Source organism: Periplaneta americana, chromosome 8 (genome assembly GCF_040183065.1).
Source record: "Periplaneta americana isolate PAMFEO1 chromosome 8, P.americana_PAMFEO1_priV1, whole genome shotgun sequence".
Classification (NCBI taxonomy): domain Eukaryota; kingdom Metazoa; phylum Arthropoda; class Insecta; order Blattodea; family Blattidae; genus Periplaneta; species Periplaneta americana.
In genome coordinates this window covers 50,094,161-50,120,179 of record NC_091124.1, presented here as the reverse complement: position 1 = coordinate 50,120,179, position 26,019 = coordinate 50,094,161, and the positions used below count along the sequence as shown (strand labels likewise).

Sequence of the window (26,019 nt, the reverse complement as noted above, 5' to 3'; positions counted from 1 at the left end):
AACTTAGATATAAATCTTTTTCCAGATTTAGCAATATGATCCACTTTAATCTTACGCATTTTTACTCTCGGTAGCTCAGTCAGTTAAAATAGACTAGGACTCCTTTGGATATAACTGTGAAAGAATTCGAGCATGCACAATACAACGGGTACAAAAGAATCACCTCCATATGTACACTATTGTTACGCCTATACAAGTATTATACGGGTTTTTGAACGCTTACCAATAGTTAAATTCAAACTAGACGTGTTTACTTTACTTTTTTCCTCCTTTCTACGACGGAAATTGTTTTAACAAAGTAAACTTAATAAAAAAAAGTTATCCAGTGTAGTTCTTAAAAAGAAAATAGTTCAAGTTTCTAATGGATTGAGACCCACAACAAAGTTACCTGGTAACATTACTAATTTTTTATCAATTTTTTTGAATATTTTATTAGCTAAATCTATTATAAAATAATCAGAGCTAAATTTCTCACTGTTGAGCGGTTCTAAGTCTGTACAGTTGTTTTTTAAACCGAAATTGAGCTGAATTATTTGAAATGAGTTTTTTTGTCAATATAAACTTTATTCCAGGTATATTGACTGAATTTACTGGGAGAATTTTTTTAACAAAAAAATCCGCCCTAAATAAGGGTTCGAATAGATCGGCCTACTAATCAATTCATAAAGAATAATCATTAAAACCAATTGTGTGACAATTTGAATGGAAAAAGAAAGCATTAAGATAAATGATACGAAAACATAGGAAATCATTTACAATAAAAGTTTGTTGGGTACAAATGATTACTAATTATAGCTAAGGATGATTTTAACACACGAGATCCTATGGCATCAATCGTTGCATCAGAAATTTTAAATTAAGTTGATTTAAAGTTTCTCGTAGGATCGTGCCACGGGCACCGAACATGAGTCCAAAAATTGAAATGTAAAAATTATTTTCTTATTGATGAATGGTTTTTCATTTTATTTAGCCATTTCTATCCAAATTGTGGCAAATTAATTGAATCTAGTGGTTTCATTAACATGGACTTTATTCGAAATATATTTGGATTACATGTTACATTCATTTTAATATAATTTTATTGGGGAAAGTACAAACAAAAATTGTAAACAATAGGAAATTTAAACTTTTCACGAAAATATTAATTATGGAGACAGTGTAAACAATTTGGATACACATAATAAAATTAAATTACGTACTGCATAATACAATGACAAAAATAAACATCTTTATAGCGCTACGTAAATACGTCGTAGGAATTAAATTTTACACAAGAGTTCAACCAGTGATTCTAAAAAAAAGTCCATAAAACTTAACAGGTATATAAAAAAGAAAATTAAAATGCATATTATGTAAATAATTTATTATATCTATAAAACTATGTTATGTACTCCGCAATTGTTTTCAAAAACAAGTTTTATAATAAGCAATACGGAATGTGTTTCTGTACGAGTCACACAGAAAGTTTTACAGTAACATTATTTCACGTGTAAACATTCTTATCTATGCGATTTCAGTACTGCTATTCAGAATCCGATTTCATTTGTCATTTGGTTATTTTTTTCCCTGAACGGATCAATTATTGAAAAATAAATTTATTAGACACTGAAGCTTTTTAATTGATTACTGGCTCACAGTAGAAAGCATCTGGCCGAAGTATTATTGTATTTACTAGACTGTGAAACTAAGTTTTTACTAAAACTATTCTGAAACTATTTAATCAGAGAATTAATTTGTTTCACTAATGTGAAACATTTACTAAATCTCTATAACCAGAACTTACTAAAATACGCTATACCTGTGGTATATTTTACTCATAAATTGTAATATGCTTTGCCTCCTATTTTAATGACATTTTAGACACAAAAAGGGCCAACATTGATTGACATAAAGAAATTCATTTCCGACAAGAATTTTCGACACTACAAACTCGTAGAAGAAATTATGTATAAATAAATTGAAATTGGTAAAAGCTCGCATAATAAAATTAAGTTTACGCACTTTAGAATATATTTCAAAATTAAAATTTTATTCTTTCTGTACGAGTAAAGTCCAATATACAGGGTGTAAGGAGTAAAAGTGCCATTATTTTAACTGATGATTATTCATGTCATAAGGAAGAAAAAATGTCTTTACAATTTTTTTTCTAATTGCAATATTTAACTAATTATTAAAGTTTACAATATTAGACGTTTTGTAACGTTGCTGGATGGAGATAGGGTGTTTACAAGTGCACAGTACAGGTCAAGCGGGTACCTGTACAAAACAGATGCTCTGTTCTAATGCAAGGTCGGATTATGACAATACTGTTTACATAAAACGATCAGAAACTACAAACTTTCAATCTCATTAATAGAATATTATGGCAAATTTACATTTTATGTAACAATATTGTTCCACCTTTTATTGTACGTCTAAAAATAAACAATAATGGTTTTCTGCACAAAATCACACGAACTTTTCTCTAATGTAACATTTTTAATCTCTCCCTCTTCCGTAAAGCAGCATCATTTTAAACAAATTTCTGGTCGTGTGATATGATATTCCTAAACTGTGACATTGTAAGTTGTTTATCGAATACCCTGTACTGAAGTGCCATCAGCTCGGCAGTAGAGCTATGGAGTTTGAACTCAGCTGTCTCGTACCTACGTCTGTGCAGAGCATTGCCTGCTGAACGTTGCCACGTCTCTCATATTTAAGCATTCATTTTTATTTAATTTCACGAAAACGTAATGGAATACACACATTTATTTAAACTAATATTAATTCTTTGCTAGATATATCTACTGATGTAATTGTTTCGTAATTTTACTAACGATATAAGCAGTATAACGCAAATAAAATATTTTTTTTTTTCTGGAAAAAACTATAAAGTTTTGACCCTATGTTGTTTAGACATTCTTTTATCCTGTAGACCTCTCCCGACGACTGTGAAAAGAACGGCACTTACACTCTGTATAACATAGCTCCGTCTGAGTCATGAAAAATAATTAAACACTAACTTTTTTAATCGATTACCAGTTCAGAGTAGAAAAGTATCTGACCGAAGTATTTGGCCTGTATTAGTGAACTGTGAAGCTAGGTTTTTACTCAACTATTTTGAAACAATTTAATCCAAGGATTAATTTGATTTTATAATGTAAACCGTTTTCTAAAACTGTTTAACCAGAGCTTTCACTGTTTTAGTGATATCTCAGGTGATGTTTTCTATAGCAAGTTACACTTAATTCTTTGACGAAAAAATGGGGAAAATCGCCTATTTTCAGATGAAAGGTAGTCTGGAATGTGAAGAATTTATATAGAACGTCAGTTGATTTTAAAATAGGCTATTTTAGAAAATTGAAAAGAATTTATCGATGTAGATAACCCAGAATTATTTAACACTTAAAATAAAGAGATAGCGAACTTAAAAATGAACCGAAATACATTTCGCTTTTCTTAGTATATACAAGGCATACAAAAAGGCTAAACTAACCTAGCCCAGATTCCCGTGGGTCTCAGAAAAATGTAAGTTCGTGGTGTCAGAGTCGCGTGCTGTAGGAAAGGCAAAAAGGCTAATTTAGATCCTTATAAAGGAATGCAACAACTTTAGGCGCTACAAACTTGTAGAAATTGGTACTATAAATACAATTAAATAGGTAGATCTGTATATAATATTAAGATGTGCACCTTGTGTATATTTTCAAAAATACTTATTTTCCTGCACGGATCAAGTCCATTATATAACAAATATTATTCAGTCTGATTCATACAACATAATTTATTAAACAGTAATTTAAGATTTTGAATTAATTTCTGGTTCATAATACAAAGTAACTGACCGAACTATTACTGAATTTCCTGAAAAACGAAGCTAGGTCTTGGCTAGAATTTTTTGAAACAATTTAATACAAAGATTAACCCTTTTTTATTGTGGAAACAGTTTTTAAACATGTTTAACTAAAGTTTTTTTTACCAAAACTATGTTGAAATTCCAGGCGTTTTTAAACTAATATAAGTTAAATGTGTTGCCCTTTTATTTTAATAAAATGTTAGACACTAAATCAAATAAGGCTATCATAGATCGGCATAAAGAAAACATTTCCAACTTAGAAATAACTTTTAAACATTACAAACTCTTAGAAAATAGGTTACACGCACATTTAAATAGTTCGACTCATACGTACCATAATACAATTTTTCGGTAAACCTCAAACCTAGGCATTACATATTCATGGAAGAAACGTACTGGAAATTCCAAACATTAGTTTACATGTAGAAAACGTTATCTACACAATTAAACCCACAGAACAGATACTGCTATTTATAGTAGGCTACTCTGATTTCATTTGCAGTTCCATTCGTATCTTCTTTCTATTAGAGTCAAATGCAAACTGTAGGATGAACAGTGTTCAATCTCATTCATGAGAAATATTTCATTGAAATTTAAATCTTTCGGGTTGATAAGTGTAGTTTATGACAGAACAAAAAAAATACACGAGGAAAGTCGATTTACTAATTATAAAGATAAAATTTACTAATCTAAAAATGTTATCCAATAATATATTAATATAAATTGTTTTCTAAATTTGTTTAACCAGAGTGTTTACTAAAACTACCGGTACGCTAAAATATTTTTATGACTGTATCTAGTTAATATATAATATTTAACTGAAAACACTACAAATAAAAAATAATTGACGTAGCCCGAAGCAAGAAAAGTAATTTTCGATATAGAAATAACCTGTAATAGAACGAAGTGCATAGGCAAATATAATAATAGGCTATATTATAATAAAATATTTTGGACTATATTTCTGTGGTTCCAACACAAAATGTTATTTATCATTTCCTTCAGTTTTCCAGGAGCGAACATTTAAAATTTGAATGACTGTATAAAATCGTAATAACTATATTTCACAACAACGGGCTAGAGAGAAAAATAATAGAGATATGCACGTCATATTTTGCCACAATAAAGATACCACCAGGATGCATAACATCGCAAAATCTCATTTTCACCAAAATTTGACACATAATTTTGCCTTGGAACAGCGGAATTAAAAAAAACTACACGTTGCAGTACCCTATAAAAATATGATACCCATTACATTTTTTATTAAGAGCTGTATTGGAAATTTCAAGTTACTCTTTCACGTGTAAACTTACTTTACCAACGAAATTAAAGATTTTTGGACTGTTACTACTCATTTGATTCGGCGTTTGATTCACTTTTCACGAGAATTAACTGCGGAACAAAAACATTGTTCAGTCTTCTACATGTAAGCACTGCACTGCACCACAGATTTAAATAAATAATATGATTATGACTCACCTTTCTCCTTTTAGCGTTACCGATTTATTCTGTATAAAAAAAAAAGGTCCTCCCGTCACACGCGAAGTGTCCACACCGACTAGACCGCTCTGCTAGGAGCTGCTGCTGCCAGCCCAGCTTATTGGCTAATGACGTACACACGCTTCACTAGACCACTCGACGTATGAGCACGATCTCTTTGCCGCGCGTACAACGGCGCTGACGGGTTATTATACAAACATTTTTCTGTCTCCTTTTCTGCATCACTCATGACGTCACTTTTGTTTGTAAAACTTAAGGCAAGGTGAAGCTTTTTTTATAATGTTTTTAAGAATTATGCGGTTGTCATGTTTCGGAGAAATTACAAATGATGTAAGCGTATCTTTGTCTTTTCTACATCTTATACAGGTAAGACTACAGTGCAGTTCCCAAGTTCTAAGCCCTGATAGAACTTAGAGCGATGTACAGTGTATTTCTGTGTTATTCTTTAGGTAGCTGCGTAATCTAATACCATCAGTCTGTCATTTGGGCGGTCTGGGTTCGCGTCCCGGTTAAGCCTAAGATTATTCATTGGTGACACTTGTAGCGGATAAGGTCGCAGTTGGGGTTTTTCTCGGGGTCCTCCCGCTTGCAACGTTGGGCATCACCATGATGAAATGGAGATAATTATTCTATAGCATTTCCCGATCATCGGATGGTCTAGGGACGAATTACCTGTTTCGAAACCTGAATACTAGGCGAACCTTAGCAAATTCATCTGTATGGATTGGCAATGCGCCTAACTGGGGTCAGTATAATACTTCTCTCAGATGGCGTAGCCCTAGGGTTCGACTTTCCCATTCAGGATACTACTACTACTACTACTACTACTACTACTACTAATAATAATAATAATAATAATAATAATTATTATTATTATTATTATTATTTAATTATTTATTAATTAAAATGTGTCTCAGTGAAACGTACAGCAGAGTTCGTATAGGTCAGTTTCTGTCAGATGCGTTTCCAATTCACTGTGGGCTAAAGCAAGGAGATGCACTATCACCTTTACTTTTTAACTTTACTCTAGAGTATGCCATTAGGAAAGTCCAGGATAACAGAGAGGGTTTGGAATTGAACGGGTTACATCAGCTGCTTGCCTATGCGGATGACGTGAATATGTTAGGAGAAAATCCACAAACGATTAGGGAAAACACGGGAATTTTACTGGAAGCAAGTAAAGAGATAGGTTTGGATGTAAATCCTGAAAAGACAAAGTTTATGATCATGTCTCGTGACGGGAATATTGTACGAAATGGAAATATAAAAATTGGAAATTTATATTTTGAAGAGGTGGAGAAGTTCAAATATCTTGGAGCAACAGTAACAAATATAAATGATACTCGGGAGGAAATTAAACACAGCATATATATGGGAAATGCCTGTTATTATTCGGTTGAGAAGCTCTTACCATTCCAGTCTGCTGTCAAAAAATCTGAAAGTTAGAATTTATAAAACAGTTATATTACCGGTTGTTCTTTATGGTTGTGAAACTTGGACTCTCACTTTGGGAGAGGAACATAGGTTAAGGGTGTTTGAGAATAAGGTGCTTAGGAAAATATTTGGGGCTAAGAGGGATGAAGTTACAGGAGAACGGAGAAAGTTACACAACACAGAATTGCACGAATTGTATTCTTCACCTGACATAATTAGGAACATTAAATCTAGACGTTTGAGATGGGCAGGGCATGTAGCACGTATGGACGAATCCAGAAATGCATATAGAGTGTTAGTTGGGAGGCCGGAGGGAAAAAGACCTTTAGGGAGGCTGACACGTAGATGGGAAGATAATATTAAAATGGATTTGAGGGAGGTGGGTTATGATGATAGAGACTGGATTAATCTTGCTCAGGATGGGGACCAATGGTGGGCTTATGTGAGGACGGCAATGAACCTCCGGGTTCCTTAAAAACAAGTAAGTAATAATAATAATAATAATAATAATAATAATAATAACCTTATTATAATTTTTCTGCAATACTGTAGTTATCCTTCACCCAAAGAAATTTTCCTCCTCCACAAATCTCCACCCTTGGCATCTTCAGTAAGATTTCTTCTAGTCATACTCCTTCTGACGTCATCCATCCATTGTTCTCTTGGTTTCCTCTTTTTCTCCTTCTCTCCGCAGTCCACTCCAGGATCATCTTCGATATTCCTCAGTTTTTCACCCTCTTCACGTGTAACCATTTTAATTTTCTTTCTTCAATTACTTTTATAAAGTTATACAGTTGATTGTACATTGTGTATTTTCGTTGTTGCCTAACTGTGATTTATGTTAAATTTGTATCATGAAAAAATAAAATAAAGTTATTTGCAACCTGCCCTTTGTCGAAGTATTCTCTTAGTCCTGAGGCAAAAGTCGGGATATTAAAATTGTATAATTCTGATTCAATACATCACCTTGTTAGCATTCCATAATGTTATACAATAAACAAATGAATGAATGATTAACCCTTCTCCGTTAATCCTGAAATAATAAAAATACTTCAGTTGTCCTTTCATTTGGTTGAAACGAATCCTTATTATACATATTATATATATTTTTGTATAGAGATTGGTCGTGAAAAGTAAGTATGATTTTTAAGTTTTCATTACTTGGTTAGTTAAAAGTAAAATTTCACAATTCCCATTGTACTATTTAATTATATTTATACATACGTATCTATAGTCTAATTATCAAAGAGGAATATGTGCAGCAAAAGAAATGGAAAATAATAATAGTGATGAATGTAATGCAGCGATATTTTACTATTTAATTAACTTATTATTCCCAGGACATGAATTTTACCAGCAATCGAAAAGTATTGGGAATAAATTTGAATAAGGAACAAAAAAAAAAAAAGTTTCCTTCCCAGGCAGGATTCGGACCACGAAAGTCTTAGTTACCAGTCTAGGGTGCTCTGGAGTGAACAAGGCTCTGAAATCAGCTACAAGGGTCGGTCCGGTTTTTTTTGCCACTACTATACTTAAATTGCGTAGTGCAATTGTACTTTCACTAGACAAGAATGGAAATTATACTCAACGAGTAGAAAGGCGCGTTTTGTTCTACTTTTAAAATGGTTTTTGTTTTACAATGTGTATTAGCGGGTGGATTTTTATATATTACTTTTACAGTATTTACGTACATTTGTCCATGCTTCCATGGGGGACTTCTAACCTGTGACTACGTAGGTCGCTTCCAAACAAGCGGTTTCGAAGTTCGATTCCCAGCTTGGGAAGTATAGATTTAGCTCCGTTCCGTGGGAATGGTTGCTTGTCTCTTATCTAGTGTCCTGTGATGCCTTCGCGGTGACTCTGAATCGTGCTTACCACATAGTTAGGGAAACCCGCAGTATGGCAGTCTAGAGTTAGTTGAAGATGCTATAAGAATAAGGAGAATCTGTCTAGGATGATGGGCTATAAGAACAGTATACTGGCTATCAAGAAGACACAAAAATGTAAAAGAAAATGAGTTATTTTATCTCGAATTATTTATGAAATAAGTACTTAATTAATACTGTTAGGAGTAGCGGCCTGAGTAGCGTAGTCGGTATAGCGCTGGCCTTCTCCCGGCCCAGGTCGATAGCATTTAAGTGCACTAAAATGCGACAGGCTCATGTCAGTAGATTTACTGGCATGTAAAAGAACTCCTGCGGGACAAAATTCCGGCATAGCGGCGACTCTTTCCCTAGCAGACCATAAAATGTATTGTACTTTCGATATCGTGTTCTTTTGAAAAAATTAACACCTTCCCTTCACTATTGAAATATGAAATACATAAGGTTTATATATTATTTTCATACATATATATTATATTCTATAAACTCACCTTCCTGCTCTTTCGAAAGAAGGATAACTCTAACCTATTTTTCTTACAAACGTCTCCTTGTCCCATATTATTATTCAAATTATTGTATTTGAGCCATTTACAGTTATTACAACCGATAACGAACATTTCACAGTTTACATAGATTTCACAAAAATGATAATATACGGCACAGTCAATGCCTTTTCGATCTAGACCAGGCCGTAATGTTTCTTCGGGTTTTCTATTTCAGTGTATGGAGCTCAGTGAAATATTATATTATAACTTCATTGCGTATCATTGCTAAGTTTTATTTAGTGTAATGTGTCCATAAGTTCCGTTTACTTCTTGTTGTATAATATGTTGCAGAAATAATTACAAAACTGTGTTATTTTAATGTGAAGAGAATTTTACATGTTAACATAATCTGTTCGCGTCACCATTTTAAGTTTAGAATGGAAGCTATTTTGAGGTTTAATAAAAAAGAATTTATATTGTGATTTCAATTTAGCACATCTACCTTCCTTAGTTTTAGACACAACATTTACCATACCACTTCTATGAAATTAGTGTACGTACAATTGTGTTACTTCGTCTCTTAAGTAGTAGATAAATACAATAATTCAGTACTCAATTGTAGTAGTAAATACAGACAAATTGAATGTCCGGGGTATCATACATGACATTATGCTTAATTATAATGTATAATTGCGAATTTAGAAATATAAGTTAAATATAGTAAACATAACCTATAATTTTCATATGAATGGCAAGGCATTGGAGATGACTAAATTTAGATAGAAAGAGGCAACTGGTACAGTAAACATAAACTATAATTTCAACATATCCAAATATCCGTGCGGTGCAATTGAAAATTATTGAATCGTGCATAAATGAATGTACAAGAATTTCGCAATATTTAATCGAAATAAAGGCAGGTATTACACATACGAACAACGTAATTTTCACAACATAAATAATATTACACCTTAACTCGCAAGTGAATTATGTCTGAAGTGTTTCACAATCATTGTTTTAAATTTTATTAATGCAATTACACTACATTTTAGAGAAATATATGTTACTCTTTATGCATTCCAATTAATTTATATGGTTGAAACGCCGCCCTTCGTGATCGGATTAAGCGAGTTACATGGTCTGCCTTACGGCCTGTATTAGATCACGTTGGTTGTGGCACAGTCTATTGTTCCTAGTACTCACAGCGCTCCAAGTGGCTAGCAACTATCGCGAGAATTGCAAAAAATCATCCCAAGCTTCGTGACTGTATATAGTAGACTGTGCTATAACCTCGGCAGTTGCGAGCATCGTTAAATAAACCATAATTTCTTTACTCTTCCGCTGGGATTCCAAGCATGCAGATCGCGAAGCAGGCCCATTGTGTCCTCTTAACATAAGATGATAATGACAGCGAAATGAATTCGAGAGACAATCATCTGCAAGTTTTCCCTGAAGTGGGTTTAGGTTAAACCTTGGAAGAAGACTCCAACCAGGCAACTTGTCCCAACAGAATCTAAACTGAATCCTCTTGGTTACGTAGTTAAATGCACTGATAATTATAATATTCTATAGCAGAAGACAGCATTCTGTACAGGCTACGGGTGAAGTTGTTATAAAATGAGCATTTCCGGCCGGACGCATCGGCTGGGCTCGAAAGGAAATGGATCCAACACGTAAACCGCACCAGACTGCCGCATGTTATGAGACGTTATTTTTCAGGAAGAAGCCGAGCACAACCGAGGGTTCTGGAAAGAGAACAGGCCAACTCTCTGTCTGCATTATCATGATGATATTAAATAACTTAGTCCTTCTTTGTGCCCAAATACCGGTTGTAGTCTTTCCACTTCAATGGATTCTGATTAGAGTCCCACCAGGAAAATGGGGACATTTCTTTTCAAATGAACTGGACGTGTATTAAGTAGTACAGTCAACCTCGGTTATAGTGAACCTCTGCGGACCAGCATATTTCGTTCACTATTTCCGAGGTTCTGCAATTGAACGGGTTACATCAGCTGCTTATCTATGCGGATGACGTGAATATGTTAGGAGAAAATCTACAAACGATTAGGGAAAACACGGGAATTTTACTGGAAGCAAGTAAAGAGATAGGTTTGGAAGTAAATCCCGAAAGACAAAGTATATGATTATGTCTCGTGACGAGAATATTGTACGAAATGGAAATATACAAATTGGAAATTTATCTTTCGAAGAGGTGGAGAAGTTCAAATATCTTGGAGCAACAGTAACAAATATAAATGATACTCGGGGGGAAATTAAACACAGAATAAATATGGGAAATACCTGTTATTATTCCGATGAGAAGCTTTTATCATCCAGTCTGCTGTCAAAAAATCTGAAAGTTAGAATTTATAAAACAGTTACATTACCGGTTGTTCTTTATGGTTGTGAAACTTGGACTCTCACTTTGGGAGAGGAACATAGGTTAAGGGTGTTTGAGAATAAGATGCTTAGGAAAATATTTGGGGCTAAGCGGGATGAAGTTACAGGAGAATGGAGAAAGTTACACAACACAGAACTGCACGCATTGTATTCTTCACCTGACATAATTAGGAACATTAAATCCAGACGTTTGAGATGGGCAGGGCATGTAGCACGTATGGGCGAATCCATAAATGCATATAGAGTGTTAGTTGGGAGGCCGGAGGGAAAAATACCTTTAGGGAGGCCGAGATGTAGATGGGAAGATAATATTAAAATGGATTTGAGGGAGATTGGATATGATAATGGATTAATCTTGCTCAGGATAGGGACCAATGGAGGGCTTATGTGAGGGCGGCAATGAACCTCCAGGTTCCTTAAAAGCCAGTAAGTAAGTAAGTATTTCCGAGGTTCACTAAAACCGAAGCGTCTGTTTTTATACTACTGACGTTGCTATACATTCAGTATTAATGCCCGTTTGGGACAGACAACGTTCAACGTTCAATATCAGTACTAATGTTCGCTGTTATCTTCCACCTTAAACACTTTACGCTTCGACATCCTGATGTTCACAGTTCGAAACTTGAATCTAATCTGGCCAGGTAGGTAGTAGGCACCTTTTCCCACTAGAGGTATGCTACTATGTACTCGGCCTTGGAATTTCCCGAGGTTCACTTTTACAAATATGTGGGAGGAAGGGTTGAGGACCATTATACTGTAATCCTTCTTGTATTTATCCTTTAGTCATCACTCTACTCCCTTTTAAAAAAGAAAACACTGTATTCCTATTCTTCTAAAACCTCTTTTAAAGAAGTCAGAACTAATCCTTCCTTTATCCTTCGATGAGTACACTATTATCTTTAACATGTTTCAAACTGTCCAGGAAGCTGAACGAATCCTTAGATTTTATTCAGAACATATTCTTGGAAGTTTATAGCAGGAATGGTTTCCTAAATTACCATTTTGGCCACTTAAAAATTACATTTTCTTGGGAAGTTCTAGTTTTAGGTTCACTATAAACGGAAAATATTAATGTATTTTATAATTATTATAATCTATGCGGGTCGGGACCAACGATTTAGGTTCACTATAGCCGAATGTTCACTATAACCGAGTTCACTATATCCAGATTTGACTATACTATCTTATTTAACGATATTTTCAACTGCAGACGTTATTTAGCTTCGAGATACAAAATGGACTAAAAATAACCGACGAACTGTACCTGAAGCCTTCTGCCAGGAGCAGAATTATTTTATGTGCCGTAAATCTACGATACGGAACACGACTTTACTTCTTACCCGGAAACCATGCCCGGGATTTTATTCTTCTTTAAAAATCCATCGTCCTCTTCTGGGTTCCAACCCTGGAACCTCGCATCCAACGACCAGCATTGTGACCCGGACGATCAGTTGACTTGGGAGCTCAGTTGACAGAGCTCTAGTCCTCCCACATACCATTTGCGCAGAGGTCTTATTTCGTCTTTCTACTCTACAGATTCCTGAGACGGAACATAGAGATCCTCTCCACTCTTTTGTGCCAATCTTTGGACAAACAGCGAGAAACATCTATTGTGACAGACGACGGCTTTGACGTCAAGCAAACACAGGAGACCCCTTCTTTATCGAGACGGAAATGAGAATGAAAGGGGAATTGTGGAGAGTGTTGGTGGAATGATAAAGCAAAGACGGGAGAACTCCGAGAAAAATACTCTGCAACGTCTTCTTTGCCCACCACAAATGTCATTACGACCATGCCGGTGATCGAACGCGGGAAGCCTGGACAGAAGGTAAGCGAGCTCAGCCACATATGCGGCATGTCTATGTCGTAGTCGTTATTTGTACTAAAGACTCATGGTCTTCTTAAATGCTCCACCAATACATTAACTAAAAGATCGACATACTGACCGTTGTCAATTATTTGTTGGGCGAAGGTGAAGTAACTAGACGGCAATCCGGAAGGCGGTAGTCCTCTAGCGAGAGAGACAGATAGAGAGGACAAGGCAATGTACATTGCCACATCGTACTCCACGAGCACGTGCAATACAAATAGTGCAGGAGAGAATTTAAATTATCAAAATACAACAATGATCTTAGTGGTTAATTACTGTAAGCATGACACCAAACAAACCCTTTTTCCTTCACTAACAATATTCTTTGCACGGTTCTCAATCCCACAACACATGCTTCTACAGTCGTTTCTTGCACGTTGGCAACGTTGCAGTCAGAATCAAGATGGCCGGCAGGCGTTCTGCTCTTCAACGTTTTTAAAATAATTATACACCTTAAACACTATTTTCCGCGCCTGCCTGTGCAATACTTGTCTTTTTACAGTCTCTTCTTCCATTTATTTATCTTACACATACACAGTAAATGTTAGTTTTACTTATTCAATGTATTGAAACACTCACACGTGAACAAACGAACTCTGGAAGTATTTGTTATAGACTGATTCTGATTGGTTCTACTGTAGAAGTTTGTGACGTCACATACCAGAAATACTACGGCGCATGTAGTAGCTCACCGCCTTCCGAAATGCCGTCTAGTTCCAGTCTTACTTTACTAGCCGTTAGAAAATTGACGATTGTTAAATTGACCTTCCTCAAATAGGGAGATCCTGAACTAGCACCAACAGATAGCGCACGTGTACTTTGAGGGATGCGCTTTGCATGTGCATTTGTTTTTCGGTATATAAACATTGAGGATATACGTAGTGTATTAGTATATTAAATACTCTTAAAAACAACTAAAAATGACAAAGTTTTGTTATGTTTCTATATGTAAACACCAGGGAAAGCTTTTTCTCTTCAATCAGGTTCCAAAATATTCTAAATATATGCTTTAAACCTTAAAAAATATTAGTAATTAAATTGTGCCTGAAAAGTGCTAGCTATTAAATAAAAGTAACTACTTCAAGTAAGGAATTGTTGACTACAGTTTCATTTTGGAAGAGGAAAAAGAAAAATTAATAAAAACATATGTAACCTAGACAGCGAGCTATGTTAGCTTAGATTATATGCAGCAGTTGTAGGAATTTACGCCTGCAGTAAACTCTCGATAAACTGGGATGCTTATTATCCAGGACGATCCGTAGTGAAATCCATTTCGTGAATAATGTTTTTAATGTACTGTAGACTAATTATTAAAACCATCTTTTAACTTCAAGTTTTCAAAATCATCCTACATAGTATTCAAAACTGCATGTCCTTAACCTACAAAACGCACGACTATTCGTAATATTACTGCGATCATATTATATCATCCTATTAAAATTGTATTTGATCTTTCTGCAACTACAGAAAAAAAATACAAGGAATCCAATCTCGATAGGCCCTTCCCTATATAAAAAAAACATCGGTGGCTGCATATCCTGTTTTTAGCGTACGGTTCTTAAATACTAATGATTAAAGAGGGCAATATTCACCTTCGACATCCCGGTAGTTCCTATTTTTTCATTCGTGCACTTCGTTCTCAGAGTTCTCGTTTAGGTTCATGAACATTCAATTTACTCGTATCTATATTCTGCATACTGCAGATTTCCCCACCCATCTCGGGGAATCGCTCAATATTATATAAGTTTACGTTATTATTTATTAAATTAAATTAAATTAAAATAAATTATGAGGTAAGAAAATATTGAATTATATTCAATTATAGGCTACTAGGTTATACAAAATGATTGTAAATATAATTTTGACACGCACAGAAAACCAACAAGCGGGAAAACGTAATCAACTGTAGCATATGACATAACATAGCCCTACAACATGTTGTGCCGCATGGAACGCTCCTGCCATCTAGCGGTAAAACTTCGCATACGATATTGTGATGAACGTTGCTCAAATTGGCCGTCTGCAGTCTTCACTGACTACATATTGGAACCACTATGTACAGTACTGACTGTAGTTCATGACTTCATGAGAAAGTACTTGCGGAGGGCTAAACTTTGGTGGGATGAGGGAATATATAGTCACGGTCGTGATACAGAACCTTCGACGCTATTGGTCGACTGAGGAGGGTCGTAAATTTTAGGCTTCTGCTATAATGTTGTTGAAAACATCAAACAAAATCATGTCATCTAATGTAAAGGCAGTTTAACAAGTTGTGGGTACAGTAGTCAGTAACTCAGAATAAAGTTCCTGCTAGGGTTTATGCACTTTGTTGGGATGCGGGAAGGAGATTTCTATTATCAAGGACGGTGTTCAGAGCTTTTATTCCTGCTGGTCGATTAGGTAGGGTCGTAAACTGCAGCACACAGTTAGTTGTACTGTTGTTGAAAACATCAAACAGAATAATTAGTTGATAGTGAGTGTGAGTTTTTGAACAAATACGTTTTTACGGGTAATATTAAAATGTCCAGTGTATAGAAGCGTGGAAAAGCTATTCATAGTAGACTACAAGGCAAGAAGTTATAATGAACACAATAAAATTACGACGTGCGATGAAAAATGAAACTAATAAATTGCATTTTCCTGTGTCATGAGAAACAGATGCAAGCATAAAGGAAAATTATGCGGCCGTGTTAACAAATCTGATAAAAATATCTCCGGAAACAAACTAATCATAAACTCAGTGAGAAATCTGGGAAAACGTCAAACCTGACCAGAAATATACAGACATATACAAATAATATCGATGATTTTAATATGGCGATGATTAGATAGTCCGCCGTTGTGACTATCTGGATAGCGTGTTCGCTTTCCAACCAGGCTGTCTGTCGTTCGATTTTCGGCGTGGTAACAGAAGAGATTTATCTTTTGTCCAAGGGACTGCGTGTTCGTCCCTTGTCATGTGTTGTCCTGTATTGTCTCAGAAGTGGCCCTGCGTCGGGTTGACCACACGATCAGGGAAGCTCGCAACGTGTGTCTGTAAAGTTTTAGTCCGTAGCAATATAACTTACCCTCCCCCTACACAACAGTGGATTGTAAGTCGGTAAATACACGTGAATTTAGATATTGAAGGGGAAGTTTAAGACCTGTGTTAATTGCATTTTAAGTTTCAGCCTTTCACTTCCCCACAACCCTCGCTTGAAATTTCAAACGCCATCCCCTCTATTTTGATAATTAAATTTGAAAGTGTGTTAAATTGTTTATACACCTCATTCATTTGTTGTTATATTTTTTGTTTTCTATCGTCATTTGGCCTATATAGGAATTTATACGTTTACTTCAGATTTAATTTGGTGACTGAAATGCTTATAAATAATAATTACTTGTTGGACGAAAAGTGGTGTGACAGAAACTGTGATCTACTTTAACGTACTATTCCACCATTTACAAGTGCGGGTAACTTCCTTCCATCCTCTACTTTACGGATTAGGCCAGATGGCCTGCTCCGTCTTCAGGAGAATTGATCGTGCTACATTGCTCCGGGACGGTCCATATCGCTAGAACCTATTGGTTTAAATGTTGCAATCTGTTTCGGTAGTCTGTCTCTGTTCACTCTCAAAATGTGACGGTACCAAAATTATTTTCGCTGTGTATTCTTTTCATCAAAATTATTATATGTATTCGTATTTAATTGCGTGCAGATATCCACATTTCTGTTCTTTCAGTCCATATGGCATTATTGCGTGGGGTGGAACTTACAAAATTTCCTTAGCGTCTCAAAAAATTTTTACTAGAAATGATAATCAAATTTTGCTTAAAAACCTATTTACCTCTTTTAAAAATTGAACATCTCCAAATTATAGGCCAGCTTCTGTGTGATGCTTTTCCAGTTCACTGCGGGCTAAAGCAGGGAGATGCATTATCACCTTTACTTTTTAACTTCGCTCTAGAACATGCCATTAGGAAAGTTCAGAATAACAGCCAGGGTTTGGGATTGAACGGTATAGGCTACATCAGTTTCTTGTCTATACGGATGACGTGAATATGTTATCTTTAAGTTAGAATTTCTAAAACAGTTATATTACCGGTCTGTATGGTTGTGAAACTTGGACTCTCACTTTGAGAGAGGAACAGAGATTGAGTGTTTGAGAATAAGGTTCTCAGGAAAATATTTCGGGCTAAGAGGAATGAAGTTGTCCCGCGCCGTGGCGTCGCGGTCTAAGGCATCCCGCCTAGGACTCGCGTTACGGAATGCGCGCTGGTTCGAGTCCTCATGGGGGAAGAAATTTTCTCATGAAATTTCGGCCAGTGTATGGGATCGGTGCCCACCCAGCATCGTGATGCACTTGGGAAGCTACGATAGGCAGTGAAATCCGGTTGCGAATACCAGTTATAACGGCTGGGGGGGGATCATCGTGCTAACCACACGATACCGCCAATCTGGTTGGATGATCGTCCACCTCTGCTTCGGCATGTGGGCGTGAGGCCAGCAGCCGGCTGATCGGTCTAGGCCCTTCATGGGCTGTAGCGCCACGTATTATTATTTATTAATAGGAATGAAGTTACAGGAGAATGGAGAAAGTTCACAACGCAGAACTGCTCGCACTGTATTCTTCACCTGACATAATTAGAAACATTAAATCCAGGCGTTTGAGATGAGCAGGGCATGTAGCACGTATGGGCGAATCCATAAATGCATATAGTGTGTTAGTTGGGAGGCCGGAGGGAAAAAGACCTTTGGGGAGGCCGAGACGTAGATGGGAAGATAATATTAAAATGGATTTGAGAGAGGTGGGATATGATGATATAGACTGGATTAATCTTGCACAGTATAGGGACCGATGACGGGCTTATGTGAGGGCGAAAATGAACCTGCGGGTTCCTTAAAAGCCATTTGTAAATAAGTAAGCAACTCATCTTTTCTGAATTTAAAATCTATGAGATTGAGCAATTGTACAAATGAATACATTATTGAAGTACAGTATTATTATAAAAATCGCAGATATTACAATATACCATTTGCTTCTATGGAAACATTTTCACAACGGCAGGTTTAAAACATACAGTAGTATTATTCTTAGACCAAGATTATATAATTCTATAATCGAAATGCACTCTGAATTTTAAGTTCCATTATTAAGTTCAATACAAAATTGAACATCTCCTTATAACATCTTATAAGTTAAGTTACATTTAAATTGATTCTATGTATAAAATTTTTGTTACATATATATATAAACTTCTTTTGTAGACTATTTCTTGAGGAGGAAAAAGGCGAACGAAACACATTAGCTTCCTAAAGAACTAATAGAGCAATTAGAACTTGTCTGAAATGTGAAGATTGAACCTTATGTATCGTTATTAATTTCAGGGGCTTATTCTTTGAGATATTTCACACAAAAAAGCTTAATACAATTTTGCTTGTTTTTGCTTCCTTTCCGAGATAAAAATTGTTTTATATGAAACATTTCATAGCGTGTCTTGGGTAAACCAATGATTGAATTCCCGATATGCTCAGTCATTTTAAGAGAGCAGTGTATCATGATAATAAACGACTGACAGAATTTTAGTTGTGTCCTTCAAATGTGTAGAAATTTGATTCGAACAAATGTAACATTTTAAAATTCCTTTTCAGAACGAAAAGTTACATTTGTTCGGATCAAATTTCTGCACATTTAAAGGACAAAACTAAAATTCATTCAATAACTTATTATCAACAGTAATCTCACTAGACGTTTTGATTTATCTAGAGAAAATCAAAACTCGAGTGGTATTTAATTGACTATTACACGATTAGAAGAAAGTAGGCCTATATAAAGATTAGAAGTAACCAAGTACTCCTGTACAATAAAATATTAATTGACTTACGAAAATACAACTGTCTTCAAATGTATTATTGTACCATCTCAACATTACAAATATTACGCTAGATGCATGCTAGATGGCAGTAGTGAGTTATGATTACTAGCAATGCCTTCTCGTCGAGAAGTTCTCGATCTATACACGATGGCAATGTTACTAGTCAAGAAGGCTTTGTTGATTCAGTTTCATTTTTATTAAAACAGTTGCATTCCACTTCATTATCCAAATCCCAGTAATCAACGTTACTTGACAGATGATTTTCAATAAATCTTAATATTAAACAATCTCTGATACGTGACTATCCATAATAGCATATAGCAGAAGCTATAACATAACCTAACTAATATACACCACTGTTAGAAAAGTTTTAATTAACGACGATGACATAAAAAATAAACATGAATAATTTTAAAAGGAATAATTATTGAATGTACAATTTTCAAATTTGAATGTGGTTGGTGGTTCAATTGATGTTATATTGGACGTGTGCGTAATAGAAGTGGAACTCGTTGATTTAGGCCTACATGGTGTATTCAACTTATTCAGGATTTCCGAATGGTGCTCTTCATTTATTTGTAAATAGGATTTCAGAAGATGCATAGGTATGATCAGTGATTTTTATTAATTCTTGTTCTTGAATGCCAATGCGAGTCATATTTGAAACTGCTGTGCATCGACTGGAGTGGTTTGTAATTATATATATATATATATATATATATATATATATATATATATATATATTGACGTCCACACCAGCGCAGTTTCAAATGTTGGCAAACAAAGAAACAAATGCTAGGGACGCGATAAAATTAAACAAATGCTAGGGACGCGATAAAATTGTGCGATAAGCAGCCATGATTGGTTGAAATACGTCCTTTCGTACCGTTTTATTGGTCAAAAGTAGTATGACGTAGTAAGAGTGTAATAGTCACAATAAATTGACTGAGTTTATTAGGAATTAAATCAATGGCTTTCCCAAAACACGCTATGAGATGTTTAATATAAAACAATTTTTATTTCGAAAAGGAAGCAAAAACGAACAAAATTGTATTAAACTTTTTTTGTTTGAAATATTTCAAGGAATAACCCCCGGTATTTAATGACATTACATACGGTTCATCTTGTATATCACTGAAGATAACAGATTCTCATGAAAGATGTAAAAAAATACTGAATTATACAATCATACTAGTAAACTTCCCGAAGACCGAACACTAGCGAATTATTTAAAAAAAAAAAAGGAAAGTGACTCTTTTTCGATTACAAAAATGTACGATGGATAATGATCAGTCGAGAAAAGAAAGAAGTGAGTGAATCAAATCAAACAAATGTGGAATTAAACGTGACTTATTTAACTGAATTTGTGAAATGATACAGAGTTAGCAGAAGAAAATATTATCTCAAACGCTACCTGTATGCTACTTCCACAGACAAACATAACTTTCCACACATGCAGTACATTTCACGTTATAATTAGGTCCTCTACCTGAATTAAGCAACAAGTTCCCTGTACATTCGCACTTGAAACTTAATCGAAAACGCGTCACCATGGAGACGACCTGCGATCCACTCAGAGCCATCATCACATGGCAGGCACTTGGCAGCCAAAATATAAATTAACCCTTCCGCAATCCACGCGAGAGCTCTCGGCCGTGCAGTGCGCGGGAATTGCGCTGCCCCCAGTCTGCATTTATCCGCCTACAGATGCCGCCTGCCCTAATACCAGCATGTACCGCACATTGCATTACTACTGTGTTATTTAACGCTTCCAAACATAGAAGGCATTCAACGCAGATGGATCATTACTTCATTAGTATCTCAGACGTGTAAAGGCTTTGAAGAAAAACCACTGCCATAATAACACAGTCTACTATATACAGTCACGAAGCTTGAGTTTTGAGGGTGCTAGAAACAATAGACTGTGACGGTACTATTTTGCATTGCCTGTAATGAGGCGATATTAGCGATCCTAGTGCTGAGCAACTATCTAATGTTTGCATATTTACTACATATTGAGCTTCGCGACTGTATATACAAGACTGTGATAATAATATAATACAGTCATACGGTGTATTGCGAAACTACTTTGTAATGTTTATGTTATATTTTGCTAGTGGCTTGTGCAGCAAATGCTGCAAACTAAGTTCATTAGAAGTTCAAATAAAAATTTTTCAGATTTATTTTCAATGAAGAATAGGCCTGCCAGTCATTTTAAACGTTATTTGCTTCTTTAATACTGAAACATACTCTTTTAGAATGGCTTTTTATGCCAAATAGTTTTGCTTGAACCTATCCATCTTCAGTTTTTGAGTTTAAAAGCGAAAACGCAAGAAATGTCAGGACGATCAGTAGATTTTTCACGTGGGAGTAAAGTAGTAGTAGCTATTTCAGGTGATGGAATGTGGATTGTAGGTGAGAGTTAAGAAAATGTCAGATTTGCCATGCTTTCTAACAATAGACATAGGATCTTGGTATAGCTGCTGCATGTTTCGTGAACTACCTTGAAATGTAGAGGGTACAATAATTTTATCCCGCTTGCTGAAATGATCGGGAACTACAAAATCTTATAGACCTCTTATTTTACCAGTAAGTATTACCTTTTGATCTTTCCTTAGGAACTGTAGTTTTTGCCCTCTCTCCAGACATTACTGGAGAGAATCATGCATATAAATATCCACACCACACCGCCATTAAATATATGAAAAAAGACCCATACCACTTGAGTAATAACTATAAAAATATTTCATTTTTAATAACAATAATTTTAACTTACGTAAGTTTTGTAGTTTTCAATAACATATACTGTACATATTATGCAACCGTAACTCAGTAAATTATAGAAATGAAGATCTAATTTAAGATATTCTCTTCGCCTACTTATATAACCCCAAAAGGTTTGAGTTTCATATCATCAATAGGCTATATCATTAATATGTACGTATATTAGTGACAAATACTCGTATCATGGCATTAACTATAATAATATTTCACTTTTAATGGTGATAATGTCTTCAAACCATCTCAAGTTTCGTAGTTTTTAATATCCAATACACAGCTGCACTCAGAAAATTACACATCACAGAATCAGATCTGTAAATTATTTTTAGTAAGTCTTGAAAATTTTTAATAAGCAATTACAGCGACATTATAAAAAATTACACAAATGAAGATCGACATATTGTTGTCATTATGTCACAGAATTTGTTCTCATGGCTTCCTCTAATTTGCTCTAAAATATGTCAGAAATCCTGCAGGTCATGGTCTTCGTGTAATATTGTTTATTGTAGTGTGTGTTTTGTTTTATTCTGAAAGACCATTAGTTCTCAAAACTGACGACAGGTGGATTTTGGAAAATAGGAAAATTATGTAGGAAAATTGACATTTCACTGAAGACTACTATTTTTCTGAAAATCTTTGGGTTCCATGCTTCAAAATGAGTAGTCATTCATTAAAATCCGTTCACTCGTTTTCCCGTAATTTCCATTACCAGTTCAAATTATATATATATTGCATGAGTCAATGATTATCTTGACGAATCTATTAACTGTATAACATTATAACGTATGAATATACTCTACTTTTCTTTATGACATTATAAAGCAACTAGTGGCTTGTGCAGCAAATGCTGCAAACTAAGTTCATTAGACGTTCAAATAAAAATTTTTCAGATTTATTTTCAATGAAGAATACCAGACATTTTGAAAGATATTTGCTTTCGTAATAATGAAACATACTTCCTCTGAATGTTATTTTTTATGCCAAATACTTTCTCTTGAACCTATCCACCTTCAGGTTTTGAGTTTCAATTCGAAAACGCAAGTAAAAACGTCAGGACGATCAGTGGGTTTTTCATGTGGGAGTAAAGCAATAGCTATTTCAGGTCATTGTGGATTATAGGTGAAACTTAAAAAAATGTCAGGTTTGCTATGCTTTCGAACAATAGCATAGCATCTTGGTATAGCTGCTGCATGTAGAGCTTGAAATGTAGAGGGTAAAATCATTTTATCCTGCTAAGAGATCTTGCTGAAATGATCAGGAGACTACGTAATTTTGTAGGCTTCTTATTTGATCAGTAAGTAATACCTTTTGGTCTTTCCTTAGGAACTGTAATTTCTGCGCTCTCTCGAGTCAATACTGAAGAGAGTGACGCATATAAATATCTATACCACACCGCCATTAATTATATGAAAAAAAAAAAAAAACAATCTCACTTGATTAATAACTATAAAAATATTTGATTTTTAATAACAATATTATTATCTTACCTAAGTTTTGTAGTTATATACTATATAGCCGCCACTCAGTAAATTATAGAAATGAAGAGCTCATTTAAGATATTCTCTATTCTATAACCCCAAAACGTTTCATTTTCATATCATAATATTAATGAAAAGTAGTCACATCATGGCATTATCTATAATAATATTTCATTTCTAATGGTAATAATGTCATCAAACCACTTCAAATTTTGTAGATTTTAATATCCAATACACCACAGCTGTACTCAGAAAATTACACACCGCAGAATCAGGCCTGTAAATTATTTTAGTAAGTCTTGAAGTTTTTGATAACCAATTGAATTTGAGCTCTAAATATGTCCTCAATCCTGCAGGTCATGACCTTCGTGTAATATCCTATTGTTTATTGTAGTGTGTGTTTTATTTTATTCTGAAATGCAACTAATTAGTTCTCAAAACTGACGAAAGATGGAGTTTGAAAATAGTAAAATTATGTAGGAAAACTAACGCTTCACTGGAAGTTACTATTTTTATGAAAAACTTCTGGTTCCAAGCTTCAAAATGAGGGGTCATTTATTAAAATCCGTTTAGCCGTTTTCCCGTAATTTCCATTACCAGTTCAAATTATATATATATATATATATATATATATATATATATATATATATATATATATATTAGGTTTGTTCGTACATCAGTTTCCGACAGTTTGCAACTGTCATAAGTATGGCCAGGAAGTTCATGCATTGGGTAGATCATCGAATTCTTCGCATCAGAAACCAGAAACTAGTATTGTCGCGGGATAAGATACCTGGCTGAAAGGTGGCTCAAGATCATAGACATCTAATGGCCTTTATTTTAAAGATCGGATTAATTTCTTGTATGTCACAACATATTCCAACTAAACTTTTGCTTCAAAACAGACATTACTTATATACAGTATATGTATGCTAACCAAGCTTTAAGAAACAGTAATAGTAGTCATTAAATGAAAGAAACTGACACGGAAGTTGCAATTTTTAAATACTGCGTTTGTTTTTTGTGCATGGAAAAGGGAAATACTCTTCAAATGTCTGTGAGTGTACATTAAATACTTATTTTATTGGTGGTTCTTAACTCTCTTCAGCCACTAGCATGTGCCAGCGCGATCAAATCCAATTGATTCCAATCGTCATCTGTCCCAATTATGAATAACTGAACGACACACTCCGAACGCTCTTATGGGAGGGCGCTGACACGTAGAGAACGAGCGGCTCAGGCAATCGACATGTTTGGGGCTTTGACATTTTAAAACGATTTCTGTGGACTAAAGGATTGACGGAATGAAAGCGTCATTGGTTTTTAATTACAACAAATTGGAATTGAAATAACTGGGAGACAGAGGATCTGAAATGGCTCTATCTGTAGAGCGACAGACTATGGACTGGAAAAGGCTGGGTTGTAGAACAGGTCTGGCAAATATTTTAATGTCGCGAGAGCATTGTACTCATCACAACACTTCCTTCCCATGCAAAGGCCAAATATGCATTGGAACTTCATGCATGTTAAAACCAATGGTGGCAAAAATCGGAACTACATCTCATGTTAGACAGCCCGATCGGTATTACAAGTAGGCTACCTACATATTACACTAACAATATTAGTTATAGTAGTCGTAATAGTAGCAGTAATATTTCTAGTATTACTCAAAGGGACACGTAATGATTTATCAACAGTAATCTCACTAGACGTTTTGATTTATCTAGAGAAAATCAAAACTCGAGTGGGATTTAATTGACTATTACACGATTAGAAGAAAGTATGTAAAGATTAGAAGTAACGAAGTACTCCAATACAATAAAATATTAATTGACTTACGAAAATACAACTGTCTTCAAATGTATTATTGTACCATCTCAACATTACAAATATTACGCTAGATGCATGCTAGATGGCAATAGTGAGCAATGCCTTCTCGTCGAGAAGTTCTCGATCTATTGTACACGATGGCAATGTTACTAGTCAAGAAGACTTTGTTGATTCAGTTTCATTTTTATTAAAATGCAACATTCCACTTCAATTATCCGAATCCTAGTAATCAACGTCAAATTGACAGATGATTTTCAATAAATCTTAATATTAAACAATCCCTGATACGTGACTATCCATAATATCATATAGCAGAAGCTATAACATAACCTAACTAATATACACAAGTGTTAGAAAAGTTTTAATTAACGACGATGACATAAAAAATAAACATGAATAATTTTAAAAGGAATAATTGTTGAATGTACAATTTTCAAATTTGAATGTGGTTGGGAGTTCAATTGATGTTATATTGGACGTGTGCGTAATAGAAGTGGAACTCGTTGATTTAGGCCTACATGGTGTATTCAACTTATTCAGGATTTCCGAATGGTGCTCTTCATTTATTTGTAAATCGGATTTCAGAAGATGCATAGGCATGATCAATGATTTTTATTAATTCTTATTCTTGAATGCCAATGCGAGTCATATTTGAAACTACTGTGCA

General features: G+C 34.8%; 1 protein-coding gene across 1 annotated transcript in view; it reads right to left on the bottom strand.

The window, feature by feature from the left end:
• LOC138704710 (2-acylglycerol O-acyltransferase 2-A-like) overlaps positions 1-5,497 on the bottom strand; it is an 85,259-nt gene extending 79,762 nt beyond the window's left edge. The window contains exon 1 of the mRNA XM_069832856.1: positions 5,315-5,497. The gene's annotated coding sequence lies outside the window, so the exon portion shown is untranslated. The remainder of the gene's footprint in view (positions 1-5,314) is intronic.
• Between the last annotated feature and the right edge of the window lie 20,522 nt (positions 5,498-26,019).